General features: G+C 46.8%; 10 non-coding genes across 10 annotated transcripts; all 10 read right to left on the reverse strand.

Moving 5' to 3' along the window:
• Window positions 1-850: 850 nt before the first annotated feature.
• LOC142283606 (U2 spliceosomal RNA) lies at window positions 851-1041 on the reverse strand. The gene has a single exon (XR_012745229.1). It is a non-coding gene; the product is annotated as a U2 spliceosomal RNA (small nuclear RNA).
• A 1117-nt stretch (window positions 1042-2158) lies between these two features.
• On the reverse strand, window positions 2159-2349 carry LOC142283607 (U2 spliceosomal RNA). Its single transcript, XR_012745230.1, has one exon. It is a non-coding gene; the product is annotated as a U2 spliceosomal RNA (small nuclear RNA).
• A 1117-nt stretch (window positions 2350-3466) lies between these two features.
• On the reverse strand, window positions 3467-3657 carry LOC142283608 (U2 spliceosomal RNA). The gene has a single exon (XR_012745231.1). It is a non-coding gene; the product is annotated as a U2 spliceosomal RNA (small nuclear RNA).
• Window positions 3658-4774: 1117 nt separating this feature from the next.
• On the reverse strand, window positions 4775-4965 carry LOC142283610 (U2 spliceosomal RNA). The gene has a single exon (XR_012745233.1). It is a non-coding gene; the product is annotated as a U2 spliceosomal RNA (small nuclear RNA).
• Window positions 4966-6082: 1117 nt separating this feature from the next.
• On the reverse strand, window positions 6083-6273 carry LOC142283586 (U2 spliceosomal RNA). The gene has a single exon (XR_012745210.1). It is a non-coding gene; the product is annotated as a U2 spliceosomal RNA (small nuclear RNA).
• Window positions 6274-7390: 1117 nt separating this feature from the next.
• LOC142283611 (U2 spliceosomal RNA) lies at window positions 7391-7581 on the reverse strand. Its single transcript, XR_012745234.1, has one exon. It is a non-coding gene; the product is annotated as a U2 spliceosomal RNA (small nuclear RNA).
• A 1117-nt stretch (window positions 7582-8698) lies between these two features.
• LOC142283598 (U2 spliceosomal RNA) lies at window positions 8699-8889 on the reverse strand. The gene has a single exon (XR_012745221.1). It is a non-coding gene; the product is annotated as a U2 spliceosomal RNA (small nuclear RNA).
• Window positions 8890-10006: 1117 nt separating this feature from the next.
• Window positions 10007-10197, reverse strand: LOC142283614 (U2 spliceosomal RNA). The gene has a single exon (XR_012745235.1). It is a non-coding gene; the product is annotated as a U2 spliceosomal RNA (small nuclear RNA).
• Window positions 10198-11314: 1117 nt separating this feature from the next.
• On the reverse strand, window positions 11315-11505 carry LOC142283615 (U2 spliceosomal RNA). The gene has a single exon (XR_012745236.1). It is a non-coding gene; the product is annotated as a U2 spliceosomal RNA (small nuclear RNA).
• A 1117-nt stretch (window positions 11506-12622) lies between these two features.
• On the reverse strand, window positions 12623-12813 carry LOC142283616 (U2 spliceosomal RNA). Its single transcript, XR_012745237.1, has one exon. It is a non-coding gene; the product is annotated as a U2 spliceosomal RNA (small nuclear RNA).
• Between the last annotated feature and the right edge of the window lie 793 nt (window positions 12814-13606).

A 13606-nucleotide genomic window follows, 5' to 3' on the forward strand; every position in this document is an offset into this window, starting at 1 on the left:
AGACGGACAGGACAGGTTGCCTGACTTTCCGTCACTGCCACCCTTTGCCATCCTTACCCGTAGAAAGCCCTTTCATCATCCCCAAACCCTAATCTTTTCCCTTTCCTTCCCAGCCCCCAAACCCTGCCCTCTGTACCTTTCTCACCACCCGCTTCCCTTCTCCTGTCATCCCCCTACCACCCGGGAAAAAAAGAGATTGCCCCCTCCTTCCACTAGCCCACCCTCCCACCCAAAGAACAACTTCTTCTGCGCAGCTTGTTTTCTAGGCAGCAGCGCTATTGTGATGTCATCGGGGGGCATTGTGACAAGCCGCCAGTGTTCCGTCTCTTCATGTTGTGCACTGTTCAAACCGAAAATACATCAACAGGCAGGCTACAGAAAAGCCTACTAACAAAGGTTAGAGAGGGGCTTTCTCAGAGGGCTTTTTACAGTTTGTCTATTCCCAATTAGCCGGTTTAGTATACTTAATGAAAGTACTAATTCTTTCATAGGCCGCCCATTCTTAGTATTTGACGTTCAGGTAACAACAGGTAACTTTATTTGGAGTGGAAGCAGAGAGATAACACCAGATGCCAATTGTAGATCCTCTCACACCTGTGGTCACTGCAGCATCTGACTCCACTTTGTCCAAAAGGGATCTATTCCATTCAATTACACATGATCTAGATTAGACTGACAACAAGATACTGCACGGGACATAGCAGAGTTGGTGAAGTTGAGTGGTGATGAGTTTGCTATTTGGATGAATAAAGCAAGTAAAAAGTGTGTTAGATAAAAATTCATTTCAATTCGCTAATCGGGCTAATATGAATCAGGTGAATCGAGTTCTGCTTTTGGAAACTGGGTTAAGAAGGGGTGCACCGTTCCTGGAGGTACTGCAATACCAGGTCAATGCGTGGAGTGGACAGAGCAAGCTCTTTTTCCATCTCCCTGTTCTAAAAATCCATTTAATATATGGTCCCCAGATAGGGGACGTATCAGATATTAAACTGATAAGAACAGATACTACACTTGATCTTAGCCAAAAGGCCGAGAAGCGATAACCAGAATTGGTTTGGGCCTCGAGTGGCACCCTGGCCTATGCCGGACACATCTTAGGGAGAGAGAGCGAGAGGGAGACAAACCCACGCCTACACAAGACATTTTGTCACCCAAGCCAACCCTTGAAAAGGCTGCTTTGCAGAGCAAAAACAAGAAGAATGGTGCGTTTTGCAGCCGCCGCCCACTGCAATGAATCTGAATAACTCCTCCTTTAGGGCGCAAGCAACTCCCCTCCCCCTTGCAGTCTTTCCAATTCACGATACAAAAAGACGGACAGGACAGGTTGCCTGACTTTCCGTCACTGCCACCCTTTACCATCCTTACCCGTAGAAAGCCCTTTCATCATCCCCAAACCCTAATCTTTTCCCTTTCCTTCCCAGCCCCCAAACCCTGCCCTCTGTACCTTTCTCACCACCCGCTTCCCTTCTCCTGTCATCCCCCTACCACCCGGGAAAAAAAGAGATTGCCCCCTCCTTCCACTAGCCCACCCTCCCACCCAAAGAACAACTTCTTCTGCGCAGCTTGTTTTCTAGGCAGCAGCGCTATTGTGATGTCATCGGGGGGCATTGTGACAAGCCGCCAGTGTTCCGTCTCTTCATGTTGTGCACTGTTCAAACCGAAAATACATCAACAGGCAGGCTACAGAAAAGCTTACTAACAAAGGTTAGAGAGGGGCTTTCTCAGAGGGCTTTTTACAGTTTGTCTATTCCCAATTAGCCGGTTTAGTATACTTAATGAAAGTACTAATTCTTTCATAGGCCGCCCATTCTTAGTATTTGACGTTCAGGTAACAACAGGTAACTTTATTTGGAGTGGAAGCAGAGAGATAACACCAGATGCCAATTGTAGATCCTCTCACACCTGTGGTCACTGCAGCATCTGACTCCACTTTGTCCAAAAGGGATCTATTCCATTCAATTACACATGATCTAGATTAGACTGACAACAAGATACTGCACGGGACATAGCAGAGTTGGTGAAGTTGAGTGGTGATGAGTTTGCTATTTGGATGAATAAAGCAAGTAAAAAGTGTGTTAGATAAAAATTCATTTCAATTCGCTAATCGGGCTAATATGAATCAGGTGAATCGAGTTCTGCTTTTGGAAACTGGGTTAAGAAGGGGTGCACCGTTCCTGGAGGTACTGCAATACCAGGTCAATGCGTGGAGTGGACAGAGCAAGCTCTTTTTCCATCTCCCTGTTCTAAAAATCCATTTAATATATGGTCCCCAGATAGGGGACGTATCAGATATTAAACTGATAAGAACAGATACTACACTTGATCTTAGCCAAAAGGCCGAGAAGCGATAACCAGAATTGGTTTGGGCCTCGAGTGGCACCCTGGCCTATGCCGGACACATCTTAGGGAGAGAGAGCGAGAGGGAGACAAACCCACGCCTACACAAGACATTTTGTCACCCAAGCCAACCCTTGAAAAGGCTGCTTTGCAGAGCAAAAACAAGAAGAATGGTGCGTTTTGCAGCCGCCGCCCACTGCAATGAATCTGAATAACTCCTCCTTTAGGGCGCAAGCAACTCCCCTCCCCCTTGCAGTCTTTCCAATTCACGATACAAAAAGACGGACAGGACAGGTTGCCTGACTTTCCGTCACTGCCACCCTTTGCCATCCTTACCCGTAGAAAGCCCTTTCATCATCCCCAAACCCTAATCTTTTCCCTTTCCTTCCCAGCCCCCAAACCCTGCCCTCTGTACCTTTCTCACCACCCGCTTCCCTTCTCCTGTCATCCCCCTACCACCCGGGAAAAAAAGAGATTGCCCCCTCCTTCCACTAGCCCACCCTCCCACCCAAAGAACAACTTCTTCTGCGCAGCTTGTTTTCTAGGCAGCAGCGCTATTGTGATGTCATCGGGGGGCATTGTGACAAGCCGCCAGTGTTCCGTCTCTTCATGTTGTGCACTGTTCAAACCGAAAATACATCAACAGGCAGGCTACAGAAAAGCTTACTAACAAAGGTTAGAGAGGGGCTTTCTCAGAGGGCTTTTTACAGTTTGTCTATTCCCAATTAGCCGGTTTAGTATACTTAATGAAAGTACTAATTCTTTCATAGGCCGCCCATTCTTAGTATTTGACGTTCAGGTAACAACAGGTAACTTTATTTGGAGTGGAAGCAGAGAGATAACACCAGATGCCAATTGTAGATCCTCTCACACCTGTGGTCACTGCAGCATCTGACTCCACTTTGTCCAAAAGGGATCTATTCCATTCAATTACACATGATCTAGATTAGACTGACAACAAGATACTGCACGGGACATAGCAGAGTTGGTGAAGTTGAGTGGTGATGAGTTTGCTATTTGGATGAATAAAGCAAGTAAAAAGTGTGTTAGATAAAAATTCATTTCAATTCGCTAATCGGGCTAATATGAATCAGGTGAATCGAGTTCTGCTTTTGGAAACTGGGTTAAGAAGGGGTGCACCGTTCCTGGAGGTACTGCAATACCAGGTCAATGCGTGGAGTGGACAGAGCAAGCTCTTTTTCCATCTCCCTGTTCTAAAAATCCATTTAATATATGGTCCCCAGATAGGGGACGTATCAGATATTAAACTGATAAGAACAGATACTACACTTGATCTTAGCCAAAAGGCCGAGAAGCGATAACCAGAATTGGTTTGGGCCTCGAGTGGCACCCTGGCCTATGCCGGACACATCTTAGGGAGAGAGAGCGAGAGGGAGACAAACCCACGCCTACACAAGACATTTTGTCACCCAAGCCAACCCTTGAAAAGGCTGCTTTGCAGAGCAAAAACAAGAAGAATGGTGCGTTTTGCAGCCGCCGCCCACTGCAATGAATCTGAATAACTCCTCCTTTAGGGCGCAAGCAACTCCCCTCCCCCTTGCAGTCTTTCCAATTCACGATACAAAAAGACGGACAGGACAGGTTGCCTGACTTTCCGTCACTGCCACCCTTTGCCATCCTTACCCGTAGAAAGCCCTTTCATCATCCCCAAACCCTAATCTTTTCCCTTTCCTTCCCAGCCCCCAAACCCTGCCCTCTGTACCTTTCTCACCACCCGCTTCCCTTCTCCTGTCATCCCCCTACCACCCGGGAAAAAAAGAGATTGCCCCCTCCTTCCACTAGCCCACCCTCCCACCCAAAGAACAACTTCTTCTGCGCAGCTTGTTTTCTAGGCAGCAGCGCTATTGTGATGTCATCGGGGGGCATTGTGACAAGCCGCCAGTGTTCCGTCTCTTCATGTTGTGCACTGTTCAAACCGAAAATACATCAACAGGCAGGCTACAGAAAAGCTTACTAACAAAGGTTAGAGAGGGGCTTTCTCAGAGGGCTTTTTACAGTTTGTCTATTCCCAATTAGCCGGTTTAGTATACTTAATGAAAGTACTAATTCTTTCATAGGCCGCCCATTCTTAGTATTTGACGTTCAGGTAACAACAGGTAACTTTATTTGGAGTGGAAGCAGAGAGATAACACCAGATGCCAATTGTAGATCCTCTCACACCTGTGGTCACTGCAGCATCTGACTCCACTTTGTCCAAAAGGGATCTATTCCATTCAATTACACATGATCTAGATTAGACTGACAACAAGATACTGCACGGGACATAGCAGAGTTGGTGAAGTTGAGTGGTGATGAGTTTGCTATTTGGATGAATAAAGCAAGTAAAAAGTGTGTTAGATAAAAATTCATTTCAATTCGCTAATCGGGCTAATATGAATCAGGTGAATCGAGTTCTGCTTTTGGAAACTGGGTTAAGAAGGGGTGCACCGTTCCTGGAGGTACTGCAATACCAGGTCAATGCGTGGAGTGGACAGAGCAAGCTCTTTTTCCATCTCCCTGTTCTAAAAATCCATTTAATATATGGTCCCCAGATAGGGGACGTATCAGATATTAAACTGATAAGAACAGATACTACACTTGATCTTAGCCAAAAGGCCGAGAAGCGATAACCAGAATTGGTTTGGGCCTCGAGTGGCACCCTGGCCTATGCCGGACACATCTTAGGGAGAGAGAGCGAGAGGGAGACAAACCCACGCCTACACAAGACATTTTGTCACCCAAGCCAACCCTTGAAAAGGCTGCTTTGCAGAGCAAAAACAAGAAGAATGGTGCGTTTTGCAGCCGCCGCCCACTGCAATGAATCTGAATAACTCCTCCTTTAGGGCGCAAGCAACTCCCCTCCCCCTTGCAGTCTTTCCAATTCACGATACAAAAAGACGGACAGGACAGGTTGCCTGACTTTCCGTCACTGCCACCCTTTGCCATCCTTACCCGTAGAAAGCCCTTTCATCATCCCCAAACCCTAATCTTTTCCCTTTCCTTCCCAGCCCCCAAACCCTGCCCTCTGTACCTTTCTCACCACCCGCTTCCCTTCTCCTGTCATCCCCCTACCACCCGGGAAAAAAAGAGATTGCCTCCTCCTTCCACTAGCCCACCCTCCCACCCAAAGAACAACTTCTTCTGCGCAGCTTGTTTTCTAGGCAGCAGCGCTATTGTGATGTCATCGGGGGGCATTGTGACAAGCCGCCAGTGTTCCGTCTCTTCATGTTGTGCACTGTTCAAACCGAAAATACATCAACAGGCAGGCTACAGAAAAGCTTACTAACAAAGGTTAGAGAGGGGCTTTCTCAGAGGGCTTTTTACAGTTTGTCTATTCCCAATTAGCCGGTTTAGTATACTTAATGAAAGTACTAATTCTTTCATAGGCCGCCCATTCTTAGTATTTGACGTTCAGGTAACAACAGGTAACTTTATTTGGAGTGGAAGCAGAGAGATAACACCAGATGCCAATTGTAGATCCTCTCACACCTGTGGTCACTGCAGCATCTGACTCCACTTTGTCCAAAAGGGATCTATTCCATTCAATTACACATGATCTAGATTAGACTGACAACAAGATACTGCACGGGACATAGCAGAGTTGGTGAAGTTGAGTGGTGATGAGTTTGCTATTTGGATGAATAAAGCAAGTAAAAAGTGTGTTAGATAAAAATTCATTTCAATTCGCTAATCGGGCTAATATGAATCAGGTGAATCGAGTTCTGCTTTTGGAAACTGGGTTAAGAAGGGGTGCACCGTTCCTGGAGGTACTGCAATACCAGGTCAATGCGTGGAGTGGACAGAGCAAGCTCTTTTTCCATCTCCCTGTTCTAAAAATCCATTTAATATATGGTCCCCAGATAGGGGACATATCAGATATTAAACTGATAAGAACAGATACTACACTTGATCTTAGCCAAAAGGCCGAGAAGCGATAACCAGAATTGGTTTGGGCCTCGAGTGGCACCCTGGCCTATGCCGGACACATCTTAGGGAGAGAGAGCGAGAGGGAGACAAACCCACGCCTACACAAGACATTTTGTCACCCAAGCCAACCCTTGAAAAGGCTGCTTTGCAGAGCAAAAACAAGAAGAATGGTGCGTTTTGCAGCCGCCGCCCACTGCAATGAATCTGAATAACTCCTCCTTTAGGGCGCAAGCAACTCCCCTCCCCCTTGCAGTCTTTCCAATTCACGATACAAAAAGACGGACAGGACAGGTTGCCTGACTTTCCGTCACTGCCACCCTTTGCCATCCTTACCCGTAGAAAGCCCTTTCATCATCCCCAAACCCTAATCTTTTCCCTTTCCTTCCCAGCCCCCAAACCCTGCCCTCTGTACCTTTCTCACCACCCGCTTCCCTTCTCCTGTCATCCCCCTACCACCCGGGAAAAAAAGAGATTGCCCCCTCCTTCCACTAGCCCACCCTCCCACCCAAAGAACAACTTCTTCTGCGCAGCTTGTTTTCTAGGCAGCAGCGCTATTGTGATGTCATCGGGGGGCATTGTGACAAGCCGCCAGTGTTCCGTCTCTTCATGTTGTGCACTGTTCAAACCGAAAATACATCAACAGGCAGGCTACAGAAAAGCTTACTAACAAAGGTTAGAGAGGGGCTTTCTCAGAGGGCTTTTTACAGTTTGTCTATTCCCAATTAGCCGGTTTAGTATACTTAATGAAAGTACTAATTCTTTCATAGGCCGCCCATTCTTAGTATTTGACGTTCAGGTAACAACAGGTAACTTTATTTGGAGTGGAAGCAGAGAGATAACACCAGATGCCAATTGTAGATCCTCTCACACCTGTGGTCACTGCAGCATCTGACTCCACTTTGTCCAAAAGGGATCTATTCCATTCAATTACACATGATCTAGATTAGACTGACAACAAGATACTGCACGGGACATAGCAGAGTTGGTGAAGTTGAGTGGTGATGAGTTTGCTATTTGGATGAATAAAGCAAGTAAAAAGTGTGTTAGATAAAAATTCATTTCAATTCGCTAATCGGGCTAATATGAATCAGGTGAATCGAGTTCTGCTTTTGGAAACTGGGTTAAGAAGGGGTGCACCGTTCCTGGAGGTACTGCAATACCAGGTCAATGCGTGGAGTGGACAGAGCAAGCTCTTTTTCCATCTCCCTGTTCTAAAAATCCATTTAATATATGGTCCCCAGATAGGGGACGTATCAGATATTAAACTGATAAGAACAGATACTACACTTGATCTTAGCCAAAAGGCCGAGAAGCGATAACCAGAATTGGTTTGGGCCTCGAGTGGCACCCTGGCCTATGCCGGACACATCTTAGGGAGAGAGAGCGAGAGGGAGACAAACCCACGCCTACACAAGACATTTTGTCACCCAAGCCAACCCTTGAAAAGGCTGCTTTGCAGAGCAAAAACAAGAAGAATGGTGCGTTTTGCAGCCGCCGCCCACTGCAATGAATCTGAATAACTCCTCCTTTAGGGCGCAAGCAACTCCCCTCCCCCTTGCAGTCTTTCCAATTCACGATACAAAAAGACGGACAGGACAGGTTGCCTGACTTTCCGTCACTGCCACCCTTTGCCATCCTTACCCGTAGAAAGCCCTTTCATCATCCCCAAACCCTAATCTTTTCCCTTTCCTTCCCAGCCCCCAAACCCTGCCCTCTGTACCTTTCTCACCACCCGCTTCCCTTCTCCTGTCATCCCCCTACCACCCGGGAAAAAAAGAGATTGCCTCCTCCTTCCACTAGCCCACCCTCCCACCCAAAGAACAACTTCTTCTGCGCAGCTTGTTTTCTAGGCAGCAGCGCTATTGTGATGTCATCGGGGGGCATTGTGACAAGCCGCCAGTGTTCCGTCTCTTCATGTTGTGCACTGTTCAAACCGAAAATACATCAACAGGCAGGCTACAGAAAAGCTTACTAACAAAGGTTAGAGAGGGGCTTTCTCAGAGGGCTTTTTACAGTTTGTCTATTCCCAATTAGCCGGTTTAGTATACTTAATGAAAGTACTAATTCTTTCATAGGCCGCCCATTCTTAGTATTTGACGTTCAGGTAACAACAGGTAACTTTATTTGGAGTGGAAGCAGAGAGATAACACCAGATGCCAATTGTAGATCCTCTCACACCTGTGGTCACTGCAGCATCTGACTCCACTTTGTCCAAAAGGGATCTATTCCATTCAATTACACATGATCTAGATTAGACTGACAACAAGATACTGCACGGGACATAGCAGAGTTGGTGAAGTTGAGTGGTGATGAGTTTGCTATTTGGATGAATAAAGCAAGTAAAAAGTGTGTTAGATAAAAATTCATTTCAATTCGCTAATCGGGCTAATATGAATCAGGTGAATCGAGTTCTGCTTTTGGAAACTGGGTTAAGAAGGGGTGCACCGTTCCTGGAGGTACTGCAATACCAGGTCAATGCGTGGAGTGGACAGAGCAAGCTCTTTTTCCATCTCCCTGTTCTAAAAATCCATTTAATATATGGTCCCCAGATAGGGGACATATCAGATATTAAACTGATAAGAACAGATACTACACTTGATCTTAGCCAAAAGGCCGAGAAGCGATAACCAGAATTGGTTTGGGCCTCGAGTGGCACCCTGGCCTATGCCGGACACATCTTAGGGAGAGAGAGCGAGAGGGAGACAAACCCACGCCTACACAAGACATTTTGTCACCCAAGCCAACCCTTGAAAAGGCTGCTTTGCAGAGCAAAAACAAGAAGAATGGTGCGTTTTGCAGCCGCCGCCCACTGCAATGAATCTGAATAACTCCTCCTTTAGGGCGCAAGCAACTCCCCTCCCCCTTGCAGTCTTTCCAATTCACGATACAAAAAGACGGACAGGACAGGTTGCCTGACTTTCCGTCACTGCCACCCTTTGCCATCCTTACCCGTAGAAAGCCCTTTCATCATCCCCAAACCCTAATCTTTTCCCTTTCCTTCCCAGCCCCCAAACCCTGCCCTCTGTACCTTTCTCACCACCCGCTTCCCTTCTCCTGTCATCCCCCTACCACCCGGGAAAAAAAGAGATTGCCCCCTCCTTCCACTAGCCCACCCTCCCACCCAAAGAACAACTTCTTCTGCGCAGCTTGTTTTCTAGGCAGCAGCGCTATTGTGATGTCATCGGGGGGCATTGTGACAAGCCGCCAGTGTTCCGTCTCTTCATGTTGTGCACTGTTCAAACCGAAAATACATCAACAGGCAGGCTACAGAAAAGCTTACTAACAAAGGTTAGAGAGGGGCTTTCTCAGAGGGCTTTTTACAGTTTGTCTATTCCCAATTAGCCGGTTTAGTATACTTAATGAAAGTACTAATTCTTTCATAGGCCGCCCATTCTTAGTATTTGACGTTCAGGTAACAACAGGTAACTTTATTTGGAGTGGAAGCAGAGAGATAACACCAGATGCCAATTGTAGATCCTCTCACACCTGTGGTCACTGCAGCATCTGACTCCACTTTGTCCAAAAGGGATCTATTCCATTCAATTACACATGATCTAGATTAGACTGACAACAAGATACTGCACGGGACATAGCAGAGTTGGTGAAGTTGAGTGGTGATGAGTTTGCTATTTGGATGAATAAAGCAAGTAAAAAGTGTGTTAGATAAAAATTCATTTCAATTCGCTAATCGGGCTAATATGAATCAGGTGAATCGAGTTCTGCTTTTGGAAACTGGGTTAAGAAGGGGTGCACCGTTCCTGGAGGTACTGCAATACCAGGTCAATGCGTGGAGTGGACAGAGCAAGCTCTTTTTCCATCTCCCTGTTCTAAAAATCCATTTAATATATGGTCCCCAGATAGGGGACGTATCAGATATTAAACTGATAAGAACAGATACTACACTTGATCTTAGCCAAAAGGCCGAGAAGCGATAACCAGAATTGGTTTGGGCCTCGAGTGGCACCCTGGCCTATGCCGGACACATCTTAGGGAGAGAGAGCGAGAGGGAGACAAACCCACGCCTACACAAGACATTTTGTCACCCAAGCCAACCCTTGAAAAGGCTGCTTTGCAGAGCAAAAACAAGAAGAATGGTGCGTTTTGCAGCCGCCGCCCACTGCAATGAATCTGAATAACTCCTCCTTTAGGGCGCAAGCAACTCCCCTCCCCCTTGCAGTCTTTCCAATTCACGATACAAAAAGACGGACAGGACAGGTTGCCTGACTTTCCGTCACTGCCACCCTTTGCCATCCTTACCCGTAGAAAGCCCTTTCATCATCCCCAAACCCTAATCTTTTCCCTTTCCTTCCCAGCCCCCAAACCCTGCCCTCTGTACCTTTCTCACCACCCGCTTCCCTTCTCCTGTCATCCCCCTACCACCCGGGAAAAAAAGAGATTGCCCCCTCCTTCCACTAGCCCACCCTCCCACCCAAAGAACAACTTCTTCTGCGCAGCTTGTTTTCTAGGCAGCAGCGCTATTGTGATGTCATCGGGGGGCATTGTGACAAGCCGCCAGTGTTCCGTCTCTTCATGTTGTGCACTGTTCAAACCGAAAATACATCAACAGGCAGGCTACAGAAAAGCTTACTAACAAAGGTTAGAGAGGGGCTTTCTCAGAGGGCTTTTTACAGTTTGTCTATTCCCAATTAGCCGGTTTAGTATACTTAATGAAAGTACTAATTCTTTCATAGGCCGCCCATTCTTAGTATTTGACGTTCAGGTAACAACAGGTAACTTTATTTGGAGTGGAAGCAGAGAGATAACACCAGATGCCAATTGTAGATCCTCTCACACCTGTGGTCACTGCAGCATCTGACTCCACTTTGTCCAAAAGGGATCTATTCCATTCAATTACACATGATCTAGATTAGACTGACAACAAGATACTGCACGGGACATAGCAGAGTTGGTGAAGTTGAGTGGTGATGAGTTTGCTATTTGGATGAATAAAGCAAGTAAAAAGTGTGTTAGATAAAAATTCATTTCAATTCGCTAATCGGGCTAATATGAATCAGGTGAATCGAGTTCTGCTTTTGGAAACTGGGTTAAGAAGGGGTGCACCGTTCCTGGAGGTACTGCAATACCAGGTCAATGCGTGGAGTGGACAGAGCAAGCTCTTTTTCCATCTCCCTGTTCTAAAAATCCATTTAATATATGGTCCCCAGATAGGGGACGTATCAGATATTAAACTGATAAGAACAGATACTACACTTGATCTTAGCCAAAAGGCCGAGAAGCGATAACCAGAATTGGTTTGGGCCTCGAGTGGCACCCTGGCCTATGCCGGACACATCTTAGGGAGAGAGAGCGAGAGGGAGACAAACCCACGCCTACACAAGACATTTTGTCACCCAAGCCAACCCTTGAAAAGGCTGCTTTGCAGAGCAAAAACAAGAAGAATGGTGCGTTTTGCAGCCGCCGCCCACTGCAATGAATCTGAATAACTCCTCCTTTAGGGCGCAAGCAACTCCCCTCCCCCTTGCAGTCTTTCCAATTCACGATACAAAAAGACGGACAGGACAGGTTGCCTGACTTTCCGTCACTGCCACCCTTTGCCATCCTTACCCGTAGAAAGCCCTTTCATCATCCCCAAACCCTAATCTTTTCCCTTTCCTTCCCAGCCCCCAAACCCTGCCCTCTGTACCTTTCTCACCACCCGCTTCCCTTCTCCTGTCATCCCCCTACCACCCGGGAAAAAAAGAGATTGCCCCCTCCTTCCACTAGCCCACCCTCCCACCCAAAGAACAACTTCTTCTGCGCAGCTTGTTTTCTAGGCAGCAGCGCTATTGTGATGTCATCGGGGGGCATTGTGACAAGCCGCCAGTGTTCCGTCTCTTCATGTTGTGCACTGTTCAAACCGAAAATACATCAACAGGCAGGCTACAGAAAAGCTTACTAACAAAGGTTAGAGAGGGGCTTTCTCAGAGGGCTTTTTACAGTTTGTCTATTCCCAATTAGGCGGTTTAGTATACTTAATGAAAGTACTAATTCTTTCATAGGCCGCCCATTCTTAGTATTTGACGTTCAGGTAACAACAGGTAACTTTATTTGGAGTGGAAGCAGAGAGATAACACCAGATGCCAATTGTAGATCCTCTCACACCTGTGGTCACTGCAGCATCTGACTCCACTTTGTCCAAAAGGGATCTATTCCATTCAATTACACATGATCTAGATTAGACTGACAACAAGATACTGCACGGGACATAGCAGAGTTGGTGAAGTTGAGTGGTGATGAGTTTGCTATTTGGATGAATAAAGCAAGTAAAAAGTGTGTTAGATAAAAATTCATTTCAATTCGCTAATCGGGCTAATATGAATCAGGTGAATCGAGTTCTGCTTTTGGAAACTGGGTTAAGAAGGGGTGCACCGTTCCTGGAGGTACTGCAATACCAGGTCAATGCGTGGAGTGGACAGAGCAAGCTCTTTTTCCATCTCCCTGTTCTAAAAATCCATTTAATATATGGTCCCCAGATAGGGGACGTATCAGATATTAAACTGATAAGAACAGATACTACACTTGATCTTAGCCAAAAGGCCGAGAAGCGATAACCAGAATTGGTTTGGGCCTCGAGTGGCACCCTGGCCTATGCCGGACACATCTTAGGGAGAGAGAGCGAGAGGGAGACAAACCCACGCCTACACAAGACATTTTGTCACCCAAGCCAACCCTTGAAAAGGCTGCTTTGCAGAGCAAAAACAAGAAGAATGGTGCGTTTTGCAGCCGCCGCCCACTGCAATGAATCTGAATAACTCCTCCTTTAGGGCGCAAGCAACTCCCCTCCCCCTTTCAGTCTTTCCAATTCACGATACAAAAAGACGGACAGGACAGGTTGCCTGACTTTCCGTCACTGCCACCCTTTGCCATCCTTACCCGTAGAAAGCCCTTTCATCATCCCCAAACCCTAATCTTTTCCCTTTCCTTCCCAGCCCCCAAACCCTGCCCTCTGTACCTTTCTCACCACCCGCTTCCCTTCTCCTGTCATCCCCCTACCACCCGGGAAAAAAAGAGATTGCCCCCTCCTTCCACTAGCCCACCCTCCCACCCAAAGAACAACTTCTTCTGCGCAGCTTGTTTTCTAGGCAGCAGCGCTATTGTGATGTCATCGGGGGGCATTGTGACAAGCCGCCAGTGTTCCGTCTCTTCATGTTGTGCACTGTTCAAACCGAAAATACATCAACAGGCAGGCTACAGAAAAGCTTACTAACAAAGGTTAGAGAGGGGCTTTCTCAGAGGGCTTTTTACAGTTTGTCTATTCCCAATTAGCCGGTTTAGTATACTTAATGAAAGTACTAATTCTTTCATAGGCCGCCCATTCTTAGTATTTGACGTTCAGGTAACA

Source organism: Anomaloglossus baeobatrachus, unplaced genomic scaffold, assembly GCF_048569485.1.
Source record: "Anomaloglossus baeobatrachus isolate aAnoBae1 unplaced genomic scaffold, aAnoBae1.hap1 Scaffold_542, whole genome shotgun sequence".
Lineage (NCBI taxonomy): Eukaryota > Metazoa > Chordata > Amphibia > Anura > Aromobatidae > Anomaloglossus > Anomaloglossus baeobatrachus.